The sequence below is a fragment of the Nycticebus coucang genome, chromosome 13, assembly GCF_027406575.1.
Source record: "Nycticebus coucang isolate mNycCou1 chromosome 13, mNycCou1.pri, whole genome shotgun sequence".
NCBI lineage: Eukaryota > Metazoa > Chordata > Mammalia > Primates > Lorisidae > Nycticebus > Nycticebus coucang.
In genome coordinates, this window is record NC_069792.1 from 7,163,861 (window position 1) to 7,171,522 (window position 7,662).

Sequence of the window (7,662 nt, forward strand, 5' to 3'; positions counted from 1 at the left end):
GACACTCACCCTCCTGTCACTGAGATACATAACCAATTCAGGCAGCCTCTATTTTCTGGGAGGTGAGGGGAGAGCTTTATTTTTTAAAATTAGATCATAACTGTGTACATTACTGCATTTATGGGGAACAATGTGCTGATTTTATATACAATTTGTAATGTTTACATCAAACTGGTTAACAGAATTGGCCTGACTCGGTGGCTCACACCACCCTGAGCAAGAGCAAGACCCTGTCTCTAAAAGGTAGCTGGGTGTTGTGCCGGGCGACTGTAGTTGCAGCTACTTGGGAGGTTGAAGTATGAAGATCACTTGAGGCCAAGAGTTTAAGGTTGCTGTGAGCTATGACACCACAGCACTCTACCAAGAGTGACAAAGTGAAACTCTGTCTCAGAAAAGAGAGAGAGGACAGAATTGGCTGGGTGCAGTGGCTCACACCTGTAATCCTAGCACTTTAGGAGGCCGAGGCAGGTGGATTCTCTGAGCTCAGGAGTTAGAGACCAGCCTGAACAAGAGTGAGACTTGTCTCTACTGAAAACAGAAAAATTAGCCAGGTGTTCTGGCTGATGCCTGTAGTCCCAGCTACTCAGGAGGCTGAGGCAAGAGGAACTTGAGCTCGAGTTTCAGGTTGCTGTAAGCTATGATGAGACGGTACTCCACTCAGGGTGGTAGAGTCAGACTCTGTCAAAAAAAAAAACAGCCTTACATGAGGCTGTAAAAAAAAAAAAGAATACAGAACAGGCAATTTGGTGGAAGAGCCTGGAAGCGCTGCAGCCAAGCGTGAGCCTGTAGCCTCTGCTTAGTTGTGGAGACTGGCCCCTGCGTTCCTTCTGAGCCTGTAGCTCTGCTTAGTTGTGCAGACTGGCCCCTGCATTCCTTCTGAGCCTGTAGCTCTGCTTAGTTGTGGAGACTGGCCCTGTGTTCCTTCTGAGCCTGTAGCTCTGCTTAGTTGTGCAGACTGGCCCCTGCGTTCCTTCTGAGCCTGTAGCTCTGCTTAGTTGTGCAGACTGGCCCCTGCGTTCCTTCTGAGCCTGTAGCTCTGCTTAGTTGTGCAGACTGGCCCCTGCGTTCCTTCTGAGCCTGTAGCTCGCTCTGCTTAGTTGTGGAGACTGGCCCTGCGTTCCTTCTGAGCCTGTAGCTCTGCTTAGTTGTGCAGACTGGCCCCTGCGTTCCTTCTGAGCCTGTAGCTCTGCTTAGTTGTGCAGACTGGCCCCTGCGTTCCTTCTGAGCCTGTAGCTCTGCTTAGTTGTGGAGACTGGCCCTGCGTTCCTTCTGAGCCTGTAGCTCTGCTTAGTTGTGCAGACTGGCCCCTGCGTTCCTTCTGAGCCTGTAGCTCTGCTTAGTTGTGCAGACTGGCCCCTGCCTTCCTTCTGAGCCTGTAGCTCTGCTTAGTTGTGGAGACTGGCCCCTGCGTTCCTTCTGAGCCTGTAGCTCTGCTTAGTTGTGGAGACTGGCCCTGCGTTCCTTCTGAGCCTGTAGCTCTGCTTAGTTGTGCAGACTGGCCCCTGAGTTCCTTCTGAGCCTGTAGCTCTGCTTAGTTGTGCAGACTGGCCCCTGAGTTCCCTCTGAGCCTGTAGCTCTGCTTAGTTGTGCAGACTGGCCCCTGCGTTCCTTCTGAGCCTGTAGCTCTGCTTAGTTGTGGAGACTGGCCCTGCGTTCCTTCTGAGCCTGTAGCTCTGCTTAGTTGTGCAGACTGGCCCCTGCGTTCCTTCTGAGCCTGTAGCTCTGCTTAGTTGTGCAGACTGGCCCCTGCGTTCCTTCTGAGCCTGTAGCTCGCTCTGCTTAGTTGTGGAGACTGGCCCTGCGTTCCTTCTGAGCCTATAGCTCTGCTTAGTTGTGCAGACTGGCCCCTGCGTTCCTTCTGAGCCTGTAGCTCTGCTTAGTTGTGCAGACTGGCCCCTGCGTTCCTTCTGAGCCTGTAGCTCTGCTTAGTTGTGGAGACTGGCCCTGCGTTCCTTCTGAGCCTGTAGCTCTGCTTAGTTGTGCAGACTGGCCCCTGCGTTCCTTCTGAGCCTGTAGCTCTGCTTAGTTGTGCAGACTGGCCCCTGCGTTCCTTCTGAGCCTGTAGCTCTGCTTAGTTGTGCAGACTGGCCCCTGCGTTCCTTCTGAGCCTGTAGCTCTGCTTAGTTGTGCAGACTGGCCCCTGCGTTCCTTCTGAGCCTGTAGCTCTGCTTAGTTGTGCAGACTGGCCCCTGCGTTCCTTCTGAGCCTGTAGCTCTGCTTAGTTGTGCAGACTGGCCCCTGCGTTCCTTCTGAGCCTGTAGCTCTGCTTAGTTGTGCAGACTGGCCCCTGCGTTCCTTCTGAGCCTGTAGCTCTGCTTAGTTGTGCAGACTGGCCCCTGCGTTCCTTCTGAGCCTGTAGCTCTGCTTAGTTGTGCAGACTGGCCCCTGCGTTCCTTCTGAGCCTGTAGCTCTGCTTAGTTGTGCAGACTGGCCCCTGCGTTCCTTCTGAGCCTGTAGCTCTGCTTAGTTGTGCAGACTGGCCCCTGCGTTCCTTCTGAGCCTGTAGCTCTGCTTAGTTGTGCAGACTGGCCCCTGCGTTCCTTCTGAGCCTGTAGCTCTGCTTAGTTGTGCAGACTGGCCCCTGCCTTCCTTCTGAGCCTGTAGCTCTGCTTAGTTGTGCAGACTGGCCCCTGCGTTCCTTCTGAGCCTGTAGCTCTGCTTAGTTGTGCAGACTGGCCCCTGCGTTCCTTCTGAGCCTGTAGCTCTGCTTAGTTGTGGAGACTGGCCCCTGCGTTCCTTCTGAGCCTGTAGCTCTGCTTAGTTGCGCAGACTGGCCCCTGCGTTCCTTCTGAGCCTGTAGCTCTGCTTAGTTGCGCAGACTGGCCCCTGCGTTCCTTCTGAGCCTGTAGCTCTGCTTAGTTGCGCAGACTGGCCCCTGCGTTCCTTCTGAGCCTGTAGCTCTGCTTAGTTGCGCAGACTGGCCCCTGCCTTCCTTCTGAGCCTGTAGCTCTGCTTAGTTGCGCAGACTGGCCCCTGCCTTCCTTCTGAGCCTGTAGCTCTGCTTAGTTGTGCAGACTGGCCCCTGCGTTCCTTCTGAGCCTGTAGCTCTGCTTAGTTGTGCAGACTGGCCCCTGCGTTCCTTCTGAGCCTGTAGCTCTGCTTAGTTGTGCAGACTGGCCCCTGCGTTCCTTCTGAGCCTGTAGCTCTGCTTAGTTGTGGAGACTGGCCCCTGCGTTCCTTCTGAGCCTGTAGCTCTGCTTAGTTGTGGAGACTGGCCCTGCGTTCCTTCTGAGCCTGTAGCTCTGCTTAGTTGTGCAGACTGGCCCCTGCGTTCCTTCTCCTTGTTAATGGACTTGTTTGTTGCTGTGAACTTTCCAAGGATTAGCAGGACAGTATCACACGGAAGGAATAAAGTCACAGCCGGCTTTCCAGACTGGTGTCTGCACGAGGCACTCGCGTGAGGCTTGTCCCTGTGTGTGTGGGGGGTCTTTTCTGCACCCTTTTCCTACCAGGTATCTCCCTGTCTCCAGCCCCTGCCTCCAGAACACAGTACACACGGTTCGCTTCCTTTAGAGTCTACCTGGGCACTGTGACTCCTCATTCTCCGCCCTCATACAAACTGCTGTTCTCATCTTAAGTAAGCTTTGGTTAAACTACCTTCTGAGACTTTTCTACATACTGAATGGTTTTTGTGCTTTTCTCCTTGATCCTTGCCCCTTATTTTTCCATATTTCTTCTACCTTCTTTGACTGACACACTCCAATCCTAGAAAGCTCTTTCCATTTGAGAATCATAGGATACATCATGTGGAAACCATCACAGTAATACTGATTGAGGCAAGAAACATCACTCACTGCAGGAAGGCCGAAGAGGAAAAAATTCATCAGTAGATGCTAATACTAGTGGGTAAAAGTGTGATGAAGAACGGGAAACTTAAAATACCAAAATATCTCCCTACAAGATATTGATAACTTATAATGGGGGAAATAATGACTGTAGAGTGGAGAAACCAGGCAGAAACCCCCTCACTCAAATAATCGAAATTAACCTTCCTAACGATGGGGGAAACGGACTCTCCTGTGCACTTCCCTGAGAAGAATTCAGCAGCGCTTTCCGTCAGGGGTCCTCCTGCCCGAAAGTCAAAATCTGAATCTCATTATAAGGAAATATCACCTAAGACAAAACTGAGACAATTCGACGAAATAACTGACCTGTATTCTTCAAAACCTATCACTATCGTGAAGCAGAAATCCTGCAGAACTGTTCTAAGTTAAAGGAAGACTGAAGAAACAAAACTTAAAGGCAAAGCATGAGCTCGCATTTTCTTTTCATGTAAAGTATAATTATTAGGACAATTGACAGTATTTGAATATGGCCTGCAGACTAATGAATAGTGTTGCATTCATATTAGCTGCCTGGTAAGAAAATGTCTCCATTTTTTTTGGTAATACGTATTGACAGTTATGGAATCTGGCTAAAGGATGGATGGTAATTCTTTGTGCTATTTTTGGAACTTTCATGTCAGAATTATGTCAACATGAAAAACTAAACATGAGTTCCAAGATACTATAAGGATACCTCAAAAACAGGTTTGGCACTTTTAGAATTGGGGATAGGAAAGCTGAGGCCAGTTTGAGAAGGCAGAAAGGCAGAGAAGGAGGGAGATGTGACACTGGGGTCCCCTCCCTCGGAGAGAGGCAGAAATGATGTCACAGTGGTTCTCCTTACCTCCTGGACGTTCCTCAGTGGGACTGAGAAACCCCTGATCTTATCGTACCAGACAATTGTGAACACAGAGTTTACTATTTTTGGTCTAACCACCATGTAGTACAATTCTGTGTATATTGAATGACAGAATAACTTTGGTGTAAGTTTTATAAAATTCATACTCTGATCATGTTATAGGTATTATTATTATTATTATGCGCCTCCATGGTCATAATTTATTGGTGTTCAAGTAGCTTATTTGTTCCTTTATAACATTGAGGACTCAGCCAACTAAGATTTAGCTCTGTTTACTTCTGGCAACACTGTACTGTCATATTTTAGGCTGAAAAAGGCAAATCTTTTTCTTTCTTTCTTTTTTTTAGAGACAGAGTCTTATGTTGTCGCCCTCGGTAGAGTGCTGTGGCATCACAGCTCATGGCAACCTCCAGCTCTTGGGCTTAGGCGATTCTTTTGCCTCAGTCTCCCGAGTAGCTGGGACTACAGGTGCCTGACACAACACCAGGCTAGAAAAAGCCAAATCTTATACAAGGCTTTGTAATCTAAGGGTACAAGCTTCGATGTCAGTCAGACAGGAAGCATGGGGTTCAAATCCAGCATGTTTACTTTGGTGAGGTGACTTCGGGCAAGTCATTTCCCTCTGTTGAGACTGTTTTCTTATCTATAAAATGTAAGGAATAAAATCTTTGTTAGGATTGATGAGGAAAATTCAATAAAAACCCAGTTCCTGGCTGGAGGTGGTTGTAAGAGAACGCCTCAGAAATCAACTTCTGCTTGACGAACTTGGATGAAGCGACACTTGTATTTATTTCCCTTTGTGAAGCAGCATTTCATCCCTCCAGCAAGGCGGTTCTTCTGTCTGGAACACGTACATAGTTTTGCAAAAGCCAATCGTTTTATGGCAATTGTGCCTGGGTTGCAAATAAAATAGGCGATTTCATTAAATACAAACTTTAAAATTGGGAATGAAAAAGTTGCTCCTATGTAAAACTAAGTTGAATATTTGGAAAGAGTCGAGACCAGCCTGAGCAAGAGTGTAAAAGTAAATAATCCCTGCTGAATCAAGTGTGGACGCACTAGCAGTCAAAGATAAGATTACACAGGAATGCGCTCCGGTAGCTCAGTGAATAGGGTGCCGGCCAAATACACAGAGGCTGGTGGGTTTGAATGCGGCCTGAGCCAGCTGAAACAACAATGACAACTGCAACAACAACAAAATAGCCGGGCGTTGTGGCGGGTGTCTGTAGTCCCAGCTACTTTGGAGGCTGAGGCGAGAGGATTGCTTGAGTCCAAGAGTTTGAGGTTGCTGTGAGCTGTGACACTACAGCACTCTACCCAGGGCGACGGCTTGGGACTCTGGCTCAAAAAAAAAAAAAAAAAAAGATTACACAGGAAGATGGCTTTGCAGGCCCTTCCTCTGCCTTAAAATACTGTAATAGGAAATCAGAGATGAGGTCTCCTGGGTGTGGCATAGGAACCGAAAATGACAACAGAATGTTAAGCAGGAGATTGGTGCCCAGAGGGAATGCCTTGGCTTTGCTCGAGAGATTGGCATCAAATGAAAGTATCTGATAATAAAGTTCAAGCAAAATGCTTAAGGCATATTTATATCATTTATGTAAAACGATTTCCCTGCTGCTTACAACTTTTTATTTTCTACCCCAGGTAGAGGGCTATGGCATCATAGCTCACAGCTACCTCAAACTCTTGGGCTCAAGTAATCCTCTTGCCTCTGCTTCCTGAGTAGCTGGGACTACAGGTACCTGCCATACCACCTGGCCAGTTTTTCTATTTTTAGTAGAGATGGGGTCACACTCTTGCTCAGACTGGTCTTAAACTCCTGTGCTCAGGCAAGCCATCCACGTTGGCCTCCCAGAGTGCTAGGATTACAGGCGTGAGCATTGCACCCAGCCTTCTTATAACTTTTTTTTTTTTTTGAGACAGAGTCTCACTTTGTCACCCTCAAACTCCTGGGCTCAAGTGATCCTCTTGTCTCAGCCTCCTGAGTAGCTGGGACTACAGGCGCCCTCCACAACACCTGGCTATTTTTAGAGATGGGGTCTTGCTCTGGCTCAGGCTGGTCTAGAACCCAGCAATCCACCCACCTCGGCCTCCCAGAGTGCTAGGATTACAGGCATGAGCCACTGTGCCCGGCCCTCACAACTTTTTTGATTCATCAGTTCCAACTGCGTTATGTGAGAGGGCTTCTATAGTACTTTATCAGGAACAGCAGTGAAACCCGTTTGGTAAATATGCCCCATACTCTCCCAGGATGTTTGGTAGAGGTTCTGTCCCAGTGATCTCTAGTCTTGGCAGCTCATTGGAACTACCTGGCAAATTTTATTTTGTTTTATTTTTAATTTATTTTTTGAGACAGGGTCTCACTCTGGGTAGAGTGCTGTGGCATTATCATAGCTCACGGCAACCCCACATTCTTGGGCTCTAGAGATGCTCTTGCCTCATCCTCTCCTGTAGCTGGGACTACAGGTGCCTGCTACAACACCTGGCTAGTTTTTCTATTTTTAGCAGAGACTTGCTCAGGTTGATTTCAAACTCTTGAGCTCAAACCATCCACCTCCCTTGGTCTCCCAGAGTGCTGGGATTACAGGTGTGAGACAGCACACCTGGCTGGGTTCATCTGCTGTATAGTCAATCCTCATTATTCAAGGTAGTCCTGTTGTACCAGGTGACTGTAAGCACTGAGGTAGCTCCTACTGACCCTTTGTTTTAGGGGAAATACAAGTTTAGGTTCCTGTGAGTCTCTGGCTACAACATTTTCATCAACTGATTTATACATAACCTTGTTTCATGTATGTTTCTGTTTAACAGCAACTTATTTAATATTTTGCTGATTCCGTAACACCAAGCTCACAGCCAGCAGCTGTGTAAATGATGCCTGAAGGAAGCTTATCTAACACGTATATTTACACCATAAGGGACATCACAGTTTTTTGTTGTTAGGAATGCCAGATAGCGCTTCGGCACTATGCTTGGAGG